The sequence below is a fragment of the Pinus tabuliformis genome, chromosome 7, assembly GCF_031772625.1.
Source record: "Pinus tabuliformis cultivar Carrire ecotype Pingquan chromosome 7, CPIR1, whole genome shotgun sequence".
Taxonomy (NCBI): domain Eukaryota; kingdom Viridiplantae; phylum Streptophyta; class Pinopsida; order Pinales; family Pinaceae; genus Pinus; species Pinus tabuliformis.
Window position 1 is genome coordinate 1,252,480,069 of NC_142293.1, and position 17,128 is coordinate 1,252,497,196.

The 17,128-nt window shown below is 38.6% G+C and overlaps 2 pseudogenes; both read right to left on the minus strand.

Annotated features, from left to right (window-relative positions):
- Positions 1–989: 989 nt before the first annotated feature.
- Positions 990–2,399, minus strand: LOC149251916 (L-aspartate oxidase 2-a, chloroplastic pseudogene; annotated as a pseudogene).
- Positions 2,400–3,366: 967 nt separating this feature from the next.
- LOC149251917 (elongation factor G, chloroplastic pseudogene) overlaps positions 3,367–17,128 on the minus strand; it is a 69,954-nt pseudogene continuing 56,192 nt past the window's right edge.

The following is a 17,128-nucleotide window of genomic DNA, read 5'->3' on the forward strand; positions in this document are numbered from 1 at the left end:
GTAACCACAAACCACGCTCAGTCTGGTAGCTAGCCCTACCAGAGCAGGAGAGGGTTCTCTCCGAGTCACACTCAGCGATGCATAAGCAAAATGGTTTGAGATGACTTAAAATGGGAACTGATCTTAGGCTAATAAATAAATTTGAATGAGGGATATTTGATTTAATGATTAAGTTGTTGGGTTGTATGGGACAAAGGAAAGCATGAGCAGAGATTTAACCAAAGGTACAGGATATTTCATAAGGCAAGATAAGCATGAGATTTTAGCAATCGAATTGAAACTAAATGGAGTGAAAAGACTGTTTAAGAAAGATGAAAAGGGCATTAATGTATGAACCCTTTCCAGGCAGAAGAAACACATAAAGACTGAACAGTTCCTCAAGGCAGAGCAATGACTGAATTCTACCTTTCTCACTTAAAATCATTCAGCTGAAAATGATTATGGATGAAATGCAAGACATCACAGGATACATATGAAACAGAGAGAAAAGCACATGCCAAAACTCATACCATAAGAATCTTATAAATCAGAGTTGCACCATTTAATTATTTCTCTGTTAATCTGTACAGCCACACACTGAGTTATTCCTCCACCGTTTCCCAGAACTCAGAACCCTTTACAAATGACTTTTTATGCAATAAATAAGCTCCACTATGAGAAAACAAATCGATCCAAATGGAGAGCTGTTACAACTAAAATCTTGAGGATATGAAATGAACCGTCCATCTGTTCTATAGACAAAACAGCGTTTCATTATTCCACTTGAAACTCTTTGATGACCAATAAAAAGGCGACAACTGTAGCCGCAGATCATAACTGAAGTGAAGAATAGGAAATCGAATCTTGTTTCTCTGCCCTGGTGGATGCCTCTGATTTAGATTTTGTCTTTTCGGGTTCTGAATTTTTTCCTTCCCTGTGCCTTTTTCACCGCTTGGTTCTCGACTTTTTCACCTTTTGTGTCATTCAAGGCCTTCTCCTTTATGCATTGCTTACAACAATACTGATGTGTTCAACACTTTCTGTGCAAACACAAGTGCTTTCAAGTAATGAGTTTCTTGCAGGCCTATTGGCACCATGAAGTCCTGTACAGGCAACTTCACCAGCTACATATAGACCCATTATAGGTGTCTCTCCATGAAGTTTAGCTTGAACCCCATCACACATATAATGTGCAGCTGACACTACAGGTATAGGACTTTCTGTTATGTCAAGGCCATACTTCGAACACTCAGCAACAATATTTGGGAAATGATACAATGTTTCCTCCTTGGCTCTGTGACTTATATCCAATAGAACATATCTCTCATTCCATTTCTTTAAGTGATCGTCAATACTGCGTGCCACCACATCTCTAGGTGCAAGTTCTCCTCTAGAATCATACTGTGGCATGAACCTTTCCATAGCTTGATTGTAAAGAATACCACCAGCCCCACAAATAGCTTCACTTATTAAAAATGCATTTTCTCGTGTATGAGGTTTGATTGGTAGACCTTCATCTGCTAATGCAGTTGGATGAAATTGTACAAACTCCATATTTGAAATAACTGCAGATGCTCTATCTGCCATCGCAATACCATCACCAGTTGCAACACAAGGATTTGTGGTAGTAGGCTAAATATGTCCAGCCCCACCAGATGCAAGTAAAGTTACCCTTGAAATGAAGCGGACCACCTCATTAGTGCCAGTGTTCAATGTGTCTACACCGTGACAATAAATATTTGATCCATCCTCAAATGTAAGCAAGTCTATGGCAACGTGATGCTCAAACGTGGTGATGTTGGGGTTATTAACAATAGCCTTCAACAGAGCTCGCTCAATCTCTCTTCCTGTCATATCTGCTGCATGAACAATACGGTGATGAGAATGCCCCCCCCCCCATCTAGCAAGATGTAAGCTACCATCTTCACCATGATCAAAGGATGCACCCATGGTGATCAACTCTTTAACTCTATCTGGGCCTTCTGTGCATACCACCTTTACAGTCTCTTTATCACATAAGTATGCACCAGCAACAATAGTATCCCGAATGTGGTTCTCAACAGAATCTGAAGGAGCAAAAACTGCACTAACACCACCTTGTGCATAATTTGTATTACTCTCATGTGGTTCAGCTTTTGTGATGACTACCACAGACCCATGTTTTGCAACTTCAAGGGCATATCTAAGACCAGCCACTCCACTACCAATGATAAAAAAAATCAAAATATTTAATTGAATTGGCACTTGACTTGGATACATGAACTGCCTTTGGGGATTTTCTCTCTTCATTGTCTATGGAGGCCTTGCAAAGCTGAGGGCTCTGAAATCGCATATTTTCAAATATCCCCAATGTATATCTTTCAATCCTTTTCTTATAGGTGAAGTTCTTCAGCGATGTTTGGGACAGTAGTGAAAGTTGTTTTTGCATTTTATTCCTCCCTTTCAAATTCTGCATCAACCTCCTCTTCAGCTCTAACAATGGCTGTAGCAACACTGTTGCGCTGCTTGCTAACCCGTGTCAGCTTTGTTGCATGAACCAGGCGATCTTCCCGGTGGATAGTCTGAGCAGCCAGCTGACCACTATTTGGTTGCTCCACCTGATATGGTGATAGTTGAGGACTGGAAGCTAAACATGCTTTATGATAAGGCATCACTGGAACTAAGAATTTAGAATTGATTTTGGGATCCATATTATCTCCATTCCTTTTTTGAGCCTTCTCGCGCTTGACTTTTTCCATCTGGCGCTGATGTAGGCAAGACCACTTTTGAAATATTTATCCTCATAGGACCCAATAGCTTGAATAAAATGCTCCACTCGCTTCAAAATTGCCTCTCCTGAATCTGTCAAATAACCACTCATTGCCTTGAACTCTTTCTTGTACACCGCCATCAAATTTCTGGAGATGCGTTTGCCACTTACAGAAGGGAAAAGGTCTCCAATATTTTAAAGCAAAAATCTTGGTCAAATCCGCCACATATGTTCTTTGGATCGAATGCCAAAGTATGCAGTGACTGCCACCTAAGACATAACGCCACTTTCATTCAATTTGGATCATGAATACGCAGATGAATCGTTTTACATTCAACATTTGGCAATTACATCCCTGTCATTTGCTAGTATGATGACATCTTGCATGTAACATCAATGCTTTTCAATGTAATCCTGCGTTAAGATAACGTCTAGAAGATCAGTTTCTGGAAAGTATCGTTTCATTTTATTGTTTTGTAAATATAATCGCTCCAAATTGGATAGATTGGCCAAATTTGGCATTGGTCCCGTGAAGAGATTATGGTCGAGAGACAGATTAACTAATTGAGTCAAGTTTACAAAATCGCTAGGCACCGATCCTGTTAGATCCCTTCCCGACAAATCTATTTCAGAAATTCTTATTTCCCCGGAGCTTTATCACAACGAAGTCCATTCCACAGTATCAAATAGCAAGGGTCAGTAAAAATCCAATCTTTTATGTCGACTCTACTTTCGATAGTGTTAAGAGCATCAATATCTTGAGAATATGTTGGGTAGTCTGATTGAAGTCGCTGGTAATACTTGAAAGAATTGATTATAGGAGGAAGGGTAGACTCACTTCCCTCAATCAAATTAAAAACAACATTTGATGTAGCGCCGGAGTGGATTGGAACCTCTTGAGAAAAATAATTTCGCACCGAAGTAATGGTTTTGGACACCTTTACACCATCTATCTCGACAAAAAAGATCTCGATTTCAGACATAGCCACATTCTTGATCTCTACAATCTTTGAGATGCTTTCTCTGTAGTTTACGTTGAGGAGCACCGAAATTAGCCTCAACCTTGAATTCTCTCTTCAAATAGTCAACAATGATTTCAAGATGCAACTCCCCCATACCTTCAATAATAGTTTGAATGCTCCCTTCATCTCTTGAGAAGTGAAAAGAAGGATCTTCCTGAGCAAGCTTGACAAGACCCATAGACATCTTGTCCACATCAGCTTTTGTTTTCTGTTCAATTGCGACTTTAATAACAAGTTCAGGAAAGTCCATTCTCTCCAGCACAACTGGCTTATCAGGATCACAAAGAGTCTCTCATGTTATTGTATCTTTCAAACCAGCAAGTGCTACTATATCCCCTGTCACAGCAATCTTGACATCATCTCGACTAATTGCATGCATTAGTAATAAACGCCCAATTCTTTCTTTCTTCCCTTTGTTGGAATTAAGTACATATGATCCATTTATGAGGACACCAGAGTAAACTTAGACAAATGTAAGAGATCCTACAAAGGGATCTGTCATAATTTTAAAAGCACATCCGGCAAATGGTTCATCATCATTAGCACGCCTTTCTAGGGTTACTTCTGGATCATCAACATCTGTTCCCTTCATTGGTGGCAAGTCAATAGGGGAAGGCAAATAATCCACAACAGCATCCAATAAAGGCTGCACACCCTTGTTCTTAAATGCTGAGCCACAAAGAACAAGAACAAAACTGATAGATATGGTGCCCTTTCTGATCAATCTCTTGATTGTTTTCTCGTCGGGTTCCTCTCCCTCGAGATATTTCTCCATCGCATCATCATCAAGTTCTACTATGGTTTCAATCATTTGATTCCTATATTCTGTGGCTAAATCTAGAAGGTCTGCTGGAATATCCTCATAGCTAAACTTCGCACCCAATTCCTCTCCAGACCACAACACAGCCTTCATTTTCACCAAATCAATAAGTCCCTGAAAATGTTCCTCCGCCCCAATGGGAATTTGCAGAACAAGAGGTTTTGCCCCTAGGTTTGTTACTATCATGTCTCTTGTCCTGAAAAAGTTTGCTCCAAGTCGATCCATTTTGTTAACAAAACAAATTCTGGGAACACCATACCTATCTGCTTGTCTCCATACAGTCTCTGACTGCGGCTCAACACCAGCAACACTGTCAAATAGACAGATAGAAAGCGAAATCCAACTCGGAGAAGATTTGGCAGAAAATTCATGTTACAGGCTTATGCGCCGCGCGCTCTGAGTGCGTCGCGCCAGTGGTATTTTTGCACTGTGGCCGGGCTCCCAGTGCGCCGCGCCTCCTCGTGTGTGTGCCGTGTGCTGACAAAGTCGCCCAGACTGTCCTTCTAAAACACATTTCCGTCCCTCCAGACTTCAAACTCAACTTTCACTTGGATTTTCTGAATACTCTTGATGCAAATGAATGAATGGCTTTAAGAAATATCTTATTTAGACATGGTTTAATCTTTGTTTCTTCAAAACCCATTGTTTACGTTGCAGAACTTGGCCCTTTGACAACTTTGATACAAACTCTGTTTTACGATTTTTTCATTTTTTTGATTTTTTTTTATAATGAGACTCTTTGTCTGCTTGCAGGGATGTTTAGCATGAAGTTTGGCAAGGTGGCTAGAGCCTGCAAAACCATTTCACATGTGCCTCCCCATCCCTGAAATTCCCATGCTGATATTGTTATTGTTGAAATGCATTTGAATATCTTCTTTGTAGCCACAGAAGAGCTTAAACAACGTTGGACAATTTAAGAGGAGGAACAAAATGTGAACTGCCTGCAACTGTACATTTGCACCAACTTTCTTCCATAAAATTTCAGACAAGCTTCTGTAAAATAATATTTGACCAAATTGTTCTCGTTCTATGCCTGGGTGACTCTTCCTTACAATTAAATTCAATGTAGAAATGACTTGCAATTTTATGCTCTTGCTTGGATTATCCAACATTATTTGATGAAGCTTTCTGAAGAGTGTAATCCACATTGCAAAATGAGGGTTGAGGCTGTGCATGCAGAGCTGTATAACTGAAAAATTACATATTTATTACAAGAAACAATTTTAACGATTTCTTCTTCAAAACAGGGTTTTGAAGAAGAAACATTCTCAGCTTTATTGGTGATGAAAATTGTGAAGTGAAAACTTATTAGGAACCTCCCTACTGGCATTGTTGGACACGGTTGAAGACCAAATCAACTAACCCTAGACCTAGGAGCTAAATGACTCTTTGTTGACTAAAATTGAATTTGATGACTGCAAATGACGAGAAATGAACCTTGGTGAATTTGACTTTGACAGAGGGCTGACAAGACCGAGTCTAACACAGCTGCTTGGAAATAATTAATTAATTCATTATTGATTAATTAGTTGGAGAAATTCAAGTTAGAAGTCTTTCTGAAGTCATGCAACAGTTATCCCTTAAATTAAGGAGATTATCCCTTAATTAAGGAGATAAGATTGAGTTGTATTTGAGTTGTAATTAGTTAGATCAGTTTACTGAGTTAAATCTAGTTAAATTAGTTCCAAACTGTTTGAGGAACTAATTGTGAGTTATCAGTCAGTTGATGCATGCATGCACTCAACAAGTGTACTCCAGATAACTGAATATTCCCTCATTAGTAACTCATGCATGTTTATTCTGAGAAATACCCAGTTGAACTAAATGTCAAGGACATTGTACTATCAGTTACATGTGTTCTATTAGACTTTAAGCTTATGTGGTAGATTTTTGGAAAATTATGATCCGGATTATCCACAGTATTATGTTCAATATGTCGACGTTTCGAACCCCAAAGGGGGTCCATCATCAGGACAAAAAATGATAGATTATGAATGATAGATCGATTGAGAGAAGAATCTTCCGACCAGAACAGATAAATAAACCTCAAGTATTGCAGGTCGACAGTTCTTCTCTTTATCTTTATCCTTGAAATTTTGAGAAAACAAATCTCATTCCATGTATCCCCTCCGTACAGGGAAGTTATGTTAGACTTTAACCTAAAACGTTGACATATTGAACATAATATTGTGGATAATCCGGATCATAATTTTACATGTGTTCTCTTATAAAGAAAACTCATGCATGCACTCAAGGAATCATTCCTTGAGGATTGCGTAGTTCTGACAGTGTGTTAGACTAGTGTGTGAGATCAGTGTTCCATTTGGTTACAGGAGGAGAACCCAGGAAAAACTGCACAAGGAAATACGAGCTTGGAGGGCAGAGGAGAAGGCTTGTTGTTATAGACATTTTTGTGCCTTACAGCATTGAGCATGAAATGTCCATAATCAAGGGATCCAAAGTCCCTAAACATGTTGTTCCTACCCCTAGAGGAACAAGGCCAGCAAACCACAGCAATTCAAAAAAGTTCTCCACCTGAAAACACTCAAAAACAAGGCAATTCTGGATCATGTCAACTGCTCCACTAAGCATCTGCGCTGAATGTCAACTGCTCCACTGTCTACCTGCGTTGAATGTCAACTGCAACAAAGGCTACCTACGCTGAGCGTAACTGGACAAGTGGCAGGCTCATTTCTCAAGGTGTCAATGCTCAGGAAGCTTCCAAAATGACACTTGCATCAAGGAATTCGACTGGTGATGAGTAAGAGGTTCCAAATCTCCAAGTGGAAGCAAGAACCTCCAAGTGGACTCAAGAACTGAGAGAGGGAGAGGACACTAGTCAGATCACAAGCTGACTCATCCTCTCTCCAAAACTCCTATATATAGATCTCTCTCCATGAGGTCAAAGAGAGGCTGGAATTTTGTTATTGCAAAGAATTGCTGTTAGTTTGAGACTAGAATCATTGGGTGCTTAATGCTTTGAAGGGAGCTGAAGAAGGAATTCCATTCTGCTGGGAAGGAGATGCTGGATTGGAGCCCTATGGGTTGTATCTCTTCCTGAACCTTGTTATCAATCAATAAAGCTATCTTGGTTCTTTCCTATATGCTGGTGTATTTTGTATGATTTGCATTAGTATATTTGATTTATTTCTAATCCTGAATCATTTATGAATATGTATATTTGCCTTTGTGTTGTGTTCTTCTCTTGTCGCAAGTAGCTGTTCTCTTGTCACAGGTAGCTGTTCTCTTGTGATCTCGTGGGAATCAAGTAACTGTTCTCTTGAGCAAGCGAGGAGGCAAGTAGCTGTGGACACCCAAAGAGAAGAGGATCTAGATCGAGGGACAACCGGAAGATAACAGTAAGTCTACCAATCTCCCCTCTTTTACATTTCATAAAGGAAGAAACCGAAGTAGATGTATATGTTTGTTGCTAAGGCGCTGTCACACCTTAGGTGGATAGGATCGTCCTGCATAGGCATTTTTCCCCACAACACTTGTGAGAAGCTTTGATTGCCTGTTAGCATCCAGGAGGATTGTACTGAGAGCTGGCTAGCTATGAGAGCTAAGGCTTTGTATGATTCTAATGTATTTCCATTGTGTATGATAATACAGATAGTGGGGTTTTTAGCTAAGGCTTTCCCTTGAGTATTTTATGTGTTTCATGTGCATTGATTCTTCTTCTTCTGATTATATGTGTTCAGCTCGATCTTGCTCAAATTTTAAGCTTCCGTAAGTTTGACAGTAGAAGTAGATTATAGTATTTGCTTTAGTATATTGCATTATCTGGTTAATCTACAATCAGATTTTCTATATGGTCTCAGAGCGAGATTTGTAGAGAATTTGCAGAATTTCTACATCATGGCATGATGAATCGATTTCTAGAATTTGGGAAAGAAATTCCATATTACAAAGAAATTGGAAAATGTTTTGAATAATGAAAATGAAAATTCTTGGATACTTCGATTTGAAGTTCAAATATGTTATCGAACTTGACATGGAATCCAACAGTTTCTTGAAGCATTGATGTTATGTTTTAAACATCCAATTGTATATATATGATGTGCATAGAACCTGAATAAATTCATGATTGAGCTACTTCATTCACATATATTTTCCACCAAGCATGCTTTGAAATATCTGCATGAGGTGTTCTATTTTTGAATGAGATATTTCTCCTATGATATGTGACTACATGGATGCATTGTTGTTGATAGAGATTATTGTTAGGCACATTTGAATGTTTCTTTAGTATGAGATTTGCCATGATATATTGGACGAGAGGTCCATAGTCTGATTGAGGAGGAGTACGATGTTGCTAGCATGGCTAGATGTGAGGCGAGATGAAGAAGCTCCTTAGAGAGTTGTCTGCGCATGATCTGGATATGACATGAATACATTATGATGACAAAGAGTGGGATCTTATTGGTAGGAAGTCCCATATTTATAGTTGGGACTGAGCTACTCTCATACATTGAGATGGTGCAGATGTTTGAAACAAGCGCAGGCTTGTGGCTGGCACCTCCTTGAGAGGGAGGATGATTATGGTATCATTTTGTGATTTATATGAATATATATGAACTAACATGATATTTTATTTTATTTTCTATATGAACAGGAAACAACTTCTATTGAGACAAGATGATACCATATTTGAGTATAATGAGAGAAACGCTAATCGAGGACACTAAGCCAAATCTTCCTCCCTGTTTGAGCTCCCAAGGTGAGGAATTGATATGGACGGATCCTGGGGTTGAGGTAACTCTGGAAAATAGGGTGCTTCCCCTATCTGTTACCCATATGGTTGAGGATGTTTCTCCCCTATCTTTGTAGGGTCAGAGAATGTTGCTCCTTTGTTTGGTCTTTGCAGAGTATACCCAAGTTGGCATCATACCCAGAAGTAGGGCTTGTTGGGAATACCTCACCTTGTTTGGCCAACGAGTTGAGAGTGTAATTGGAAGGTAGAACCCAAGGCAATTATGATATAGGTGTTCTACCACATGACTACTAAGAGTCATTGTTCGGAAGATCGGTGGGCAATAGGAGTGGGTTGAGAGTTACTCCCCTTTTCAGATTCCAAGTTGAGGGTAAGATCCCTGATGAGATCTGAGGGTCGAGATATGCTCCCCTATGTGTTTGGATATCCTATTGCTAGATATGGGGTTGTAGATGTATAGCTCCCCCATTGAGATGTTCTCCCCGATGTGGTTCCAGGTTGAGACGTGCTCCCTCATGATATGCTCTCTGATGATGATCAATGATGATATTCCGGGTAGCAGCCCGTTGGCAGAGATTCTAGGTAGCATGAAGATAGATAGACGGTGGTAGCTTGAGCTCCCATCTGGTAACAAATTCTTCTTCTTCTAGATCCGAGAATGTTCAACATACGAGCAAGAACAATCAAGAGATAAGCAAGAATAAGTAAAGGATAGATCAAGATGTAAATTGATGATTTGTGATTATGAGACACTAGAGATGGACATGGCACAATGACTACATGACATATATGATACGTGATGATACGTGATGACACTTGAAGATTCCAAAATGACATATTAATCAATGGACAAATATTGGCAGGTGGAATTCTCCCTAGTTGAGAGGGAGTGTTAATTTTTACAACAGCCATCAAATTCCACCTTGAATAGCTCAAATTACCGATATGATGATTTCATTAGATTCATCTTTTCAAGAGGGAAAAAATTGACCTAAATATCACCCAATTTGGTCAAGAGGAAGTTGAGTTATGAATTATTTTATTCTTACATGTATAATGGAATGGGTCGGCCCTAACCACATGGGTAACTTCTTAGGTCAAGCTTAACCCCAAGTGGACCCTTATGAAAACCTATTAATAGAAGATACCTCAAACTCATTTGGACACATTCAATCATGATATCTTATCCTCTCTTATTATCTTGGTACGCACAAGTTCGACAAAAAGAGTTTGTGCAAGGGTCTGAAATCACGGGCATAAGGTTCGCTCTGACTTAGGGTTTTCTGATCCCCGGACGTTGGGAAAGAACTGGAAATTTTAGTCCCTAGACACTATCACACAGACTTATGGGAGTGTCTAGGGAGCCTTGGACATTGGCACAGTGAGTTATGGGAGCGTCCATGGCTTGAGGATCAGATCGGGCTATATTAGTTCCCAGACCCTCACACATAGTGGTCTTGAGAGTGTCCGAGATGCCATAGATGCTTGCACAACAGCCTTATGAGAGTGTCTAGGGCTTGAAGCAATTTTTGGTATGTTTGACCTTGGATTCCCTCATCTAGTTCACTTGAGAGCATCCATATCTGTTCTAGACGCATTCATCCAATTATGCAGAGAGCGTCCAAATCTACTATAGACACTCACAAAGCTCCTCCTCCCCGCGTCTGGAACTCCTGGATGATATATTTTTATTCTGAAGTTTCTGCTCAGTGTTTAATAGTGTTCGACACAGTGACCCCAATATCCAACAATTGACTTCAATTTCTGACAACACATTACAGCCATCAGAACGAGGGTTTTGATTATAAACATGATTAGATCTATTTCATGGATATCATAGTTGTTTTTGTTGCATTGATAAAGTTATGGATAATTTTACTCTTTTTCGCTGAATCATTTGATGACAATCTAAGAAGAAGAATATTTGCAAGGGTTTTCCCCATAGTGGGTTTTTCCCTGGTCTCGGACCAATCTCAGTGTATCTATGTGTGTGCATGCTTTTCGTTTTTTGATCCTTTACGTTCCGCTGCATTGATGATGATGATGATGTTGTTATTTCTATATAATTGCATATGTTAATGAATAATGGTGTAGATCTTAATAATGTTATGATGATATGGGGTGAAATTAATGTAGTAATGAAGAAATGCAATTATCAAAGCAAAGGACAATGTATCCCTATGAAAAATTAATAGTAACCTCCAATAGAGTGGATCTCAATTAAAATAAGAGTCGATGATCATTTCCCTTACTAACTAAGACTATTTATAGCTAAATGACATCCAAAACCCTAATTACTAGTGGTCCCTTGCATAACATGGGTTACCCACTTCATTTATTAATTATGGCCCCTTTCCAACTAATTGTGGTGCCTTTTCTATAATGTAGGTCAACCACTTACAATTATTAATGTAGGATTTATTGACTCTTTAACTAACTATGACTTTGACTCAGCCCCTTGGGATTATTACATAAATAAAGAGGTTAGGGTTGGACCCTAAAAACAACCACATGCATGAAATGGTTACCATGCTTAGTGGATGGAAAAATATGACATGTAATCCATGGATACTGACTCCCAAGGATTGTCTAAGGTAGGTAAAGGAGTGTACAACCCCTGCTTATTGATGGTTGGTTTAGCAATGACATATGTAGTGCATCATCTAATATACCATTGGACATTTTATTGAAGCTTTAGCTCATAGAAATACTTTTGAAGTACCACTACTATCTTCTCCACACCAAAATTCCTTTCCACCTAACTGTAATGTGCTTCCCATATTAGTTTGGAAAACTCACTTGAAAGAACACAAAGGTGGACCAAGTAGCATAAGAGTGTATTATGTAGGTGGAAGTCTAGAACCTATTTTCCTATGCTCAACATCTAGTATGTGGTAGTGAAGTCAGATTCACTATTGTATAATTTTGGCCACCTATAGGTATTTTTCCCATAAGAGTTAAGAATCGTGGTAAGCACCACAATCGAGGGCTAACTAACATAGCTTGTGACATGACTAGTGCCACCCTTCTTGTATTTGATGTTCAAGTGGAATTTTTTGAAGTATGTGGACCATTCCTATATCAGTCATTCTATAAATATTCGTGTCTCAACATAAATTACAGACACCTATGATCAGTGTGGATGATTTCCTCTTTCCCCATAATATAATGCTTCTATTTTTGGTAGGTCCGCATGATGGAGCACATATCCTTTTCATAGAAATGGTCTCTCTAAATAATATGAGAGTGTTTCACTTTGATAGACCACTGGATTTCCTTTCTAAATGAGTCAGGGGTATCTATCTTAATCTCATATGGTTTTTGTAAGTATGGCATGATGAGGATTGCTTCAGAGAGAAGGAAGTGCTTCATATCCTTGAATGCTTTCTTTTATGACTAAAACCATGAAATATTTTTTTTACAGGTCATTTAACTTAAGGGCCAAGTGATATGAGAGAACCCCAACACAGACCTTCAGTAAAAGTTAACAAGGCCCAAGAACCCATGGAGTTCTGTAAAAGTTGTTAGCACTAGTCAATATTGAATGACTTGGATCTTGGCTAGGTCCACATGCAACCTATCTTCATCCATAATTTATACCAAATATTGAATTATTTGTATGCCAAACAAGAACTTCGCCATATTGGCATACAACTTGTGTTTTCACAGGGTGCTCAAGACCTATTAAATGTTTTGCAAATGTTCCACCTAGGTTCTATTGAACGTGACGATCACATCCAAATATACAACCACCAAATATTTTATGAATGGTAGTAGGAAATAATCCATCATCCTCCTGAACATTTCTAGAGAACTAGTCAAGCCGAAGGACATCACAAACCACTAAAAAAGGCCTTTTTTAGACTTGAATGATATCTTCCATACATGCGTTTGTTCAATTGGAACATAGTGGTCACTTGACTTAGATTAGTTTTACTAAAGAACTTGGCACCCTTAAATTGGTCAATAAGATTTTAAATCTTGTGGATTAGGTATCTTTTCTTCATAGTGATTTTTTTCAAAGATTTATAGTCAATATAGAGTCTCCATGTCCCATCCTTCTTCTTCAACAACACATTAGAGTCCCTCAAGGTAAGGAGCTCATTCAAATGTGGCCCTTTTGGATGATCTCATGAATCTCATGGTTTATTTCCTCATTCTTCGGAGAGAGGGTATCTATATATTTGGCCATTAGGTAAAAGAGAACAACGTATCAAGTCAATTGAGTGTTTGACCCCCACAGGTGGAGTGAATATATTTGTATGTATCTACAATGTTGTCCACTTATTTATGTTTTGTAGATAGGCCTCTTGGAGAGGTTGTGGTGGTTGTATTTACCTTCCATTCACCTTATGGTTGAACAATGAAGATAACAAAATTTTCAACTTGAGAGATTACCTTTGGGCACTATTTTACTAAGATTAATGAAATTTCAGCAATTGGGACTACCTCTAGTATCATGTAGAGCTGAATTTTGAGAGTAATGATGGAATTATGAGGATGAAACTCATAAAAAATGTGGTGTTTTAACATTTAAGGTTTTCCTAAAATAACATCACAAACTTAAAGTGGCGAAACATCACACAGTACTTGATATTTGAATGTCTTGATATCATATGATAGGTGGAATTGTTGGCAAACATGATGTATTTTCTATGGCTCAACCGACCAATGGTGTATGGTTGGGGGTGTCAGACTATTGGCAACTTCAATATCTTGATGACCTTAGCTAATATTAGGTTCCTTTCACTCACATGATCACCCATATCTATATATGGAAGAGGTCCCCCTCCCCCCCCACCCCCCTTTAGGCTCCTTTAGCACTTCAAGTTGGATCTTTATGGTGGAAATGGTAGCACTAGGTGATGAGAACCAGTATTGCAGCAAGAATGTTTCAACTCTTGGGGCTACCAACTTTACTTTATCAACCCGGTGTTCGTACAAACTTGGAAGTGACAATGTTGTATACACAAGTAAAGTGATGGTTCTGCCCTTTGTCACTATTTAGCTGGCAAGAGACCACTAGGGTTTTTCAAGCCAAACTTCTATGGATTCAGAAGAATCTTGATTACTGATGAGGGAAAGAGAAATCTACTCTAAGAGAAAGCTTGTCTACTGCAATAAGGAAAATGACTAAAATCCAATGCTAAAATCACACCATTTTCTAACTAACTTCTAAGAGACTATGCTTCAGAAAGAATTCTAGGTTAACATGTATCAAATTCTAATGTCTTAAGCATGTAAATTAAAAGCATCAAACATGCTACTACTGTGCATGTAAATGACTGAAAATAAATCTTTTTTTCCTTTTTTCCTTTTTTATGGTAAAGTGTGAAAGATAATCTCTTTTGGTGATGTGGCAAGTGGCTTAGGAATGCTGGTGGATGGTTGGAAGGTTTGGGAGACCCTTAGGTGACCTTGTTTGTCTTCCTAGAGGATTGTCCCTCAATTTGGCCTCAAAACGGGCCATTACAGGAAAACCTACAGGATGTCCTAAAAACCTATAGGATTCCCTATATTTCTACAGGATACAACTGAGAGATAAATGATGGGTGCTAAAGGTGACGGAAGGCTTAGGGAAGGTGTTTGGTGGATGGAATGAAGGAAGAAAATGACTAGGATCACTCAAAACTCAAAACCAAGGTTAGGAGATGGTTGGATTTGCTCAACATGCATGGAGAAGTTTCCTTATAAAATGATGAAATTGGTGAGGGTCTTAGTGAAAGAAAGGAATGATCATGGATGGATGAAGTTTGAAGGAGGTTGTTGGCTATGAGATCTCTCTTTAATTATGAAACACTTGCACTACATCAAACATTGATATTTTCCCAAAAATCATGTAAACAAGGAGCATTTCAATAAGCTAGGAAAACAAAGTTTAATGAGCTAGTTGTCTACTTCATGCATGAGGAAAACTTGCATAATAAGATGGAATCATTGATGAGATATACTATAGGAATAAATATGGAAGAAATGATAACTAGTTCCTACTTTTGAAAACTGATCAAATGTTAGCTTAAGTACAGAAAACTCTAAATTCTATGAGAAAGTAGAATTCTATCTTTTTGGGGTAGCATAGGAGTCATTTCCTCAAATCATGATCCCTGAAGGAAGAAGTGAGGGAGAAACACCTATTGAAAACGTTTTGATGTTCCTATATCTCTTCTAAACTATTGTTGAGGTAAAGAACAAATGGAAGCAAACTAATAAAAAACTAATTAAATCTACACCACTTGCAATGAAGTACTTCTAAGGATAATTTAACCATGAATCTATGAAATAAATATAAGCATACAGATACAAGAAGAGGAGTCTTTGCTGCTAGGGTTGGGCCCTAACCCAAGATCTTTAGCCCTCTGAGTTAACTCAGTGTTGGATCTATTATCACTCAGGTTGTCCCTTGGCTTCTTAAGGGATACGGCTGAGGTAACCACAAACCAATCTTTGGACTGCGGGTCCTAGCCTACCTGCAATCAAAGAGGGCTCTCTCTTTCTAATTTAACTTTGTTTTTGGGTTGATTTTAGGCTAGTTATGGAATTCTTTGGATTTTGTTTAAGTTTTGGTGGGATGATTGATGTTTTCAAGTAGGGAGGCATGCATCGTGTGAGAGGTTCAAACCATTGGCATGGAGTCGTGGAGTTGGGCTGCTGGTGCGTTCTCTTGGTCACAAGAGGAATATAGAGCAGGATAGCTACACATGAAACAATCTTTCAAGTTAAAAGGATGAAATGAAGGCTAAGGAATGAAAGGCAACTAAGAATCTTTCATTCAGCTTAACAGAGGGAAGGTGAGTGAACTATATCTAGGAGCAGTCAAGAATTCCTAAATAACATTCGTACATGAATGAAATAGAGCAAATATGAGCCATGAGGAATTCATATTTATGCCTAAATCAGAAGAAAACATATAGAAGTCACAGAAACTGAGCATAGAGTGCAGCCAAGCAAATTCTAAGCTAATCTTTCTTTCTGTAACTTAGATGGTGATATATGTATGATATAAACATATATGAATTTAAAACATAGGTAAGAAACACTTATTGGGCCATGTAGCAGCGCAAGAATTCTATATTTCACTCTTCAGCCATTAATAACACAACAGATAGTCCATCCTCCAAACTTTACAGTAGTCTTTGATTATAAAAATTCTAAAAACATACAATGCGAGTCCATCGTGAGGATTATCAACCAACCAACCCTTTAAACAATGAATTAGGGTGGTTTATATAGGGAAAATATCTAAAAATATCCATTACAGGAGATCTTTAAACAGATCTTAGGGAAGTGAGTTCTTTAATCTAATATTGTCGTGGAATTAATGCAAGAAGATATCTAAGTGCTGCGCTGGAGCAACCACCTCAAAAATGAGTCGAAATCTGTCCTTATGGCTCTGTGCTATTCATTTATCCATAACTGGGCTTTGGGCTTTGATCCCCTGCTCTTGAGTGGTTTTGATGTGCATTAACTATGATCTAAGAGCCTTTAAATGGCTTTACCGCTTTCTTTGACTTTGCTTGGGGGCCTTTAATGTTCACCTGTTTCGATCTGATACTCTTTGCCACTTGCTGATACTCTTCAATTTAATCGAGGCTTCATCTTTCCTCTGATACTCTTTAACACTTGAATCGGGCCACTTTCTCTCGACCTGATATGCTTGAAACTGTCAAATCGCCCCTTTTCTGCCCTTTCAAGGCAAAAATGGCTGCTGCAAATGATTTCTGTGGCCTTTGGAATGCTATCGACGCTGGCTGATTTGAATAGGAATCATAAATGAAGAAATCCTATCAAAACTGCAAATTTTCGGGCCTGTTGGTAGCCAAGCAATATGAAGCCTTCCATTTTGG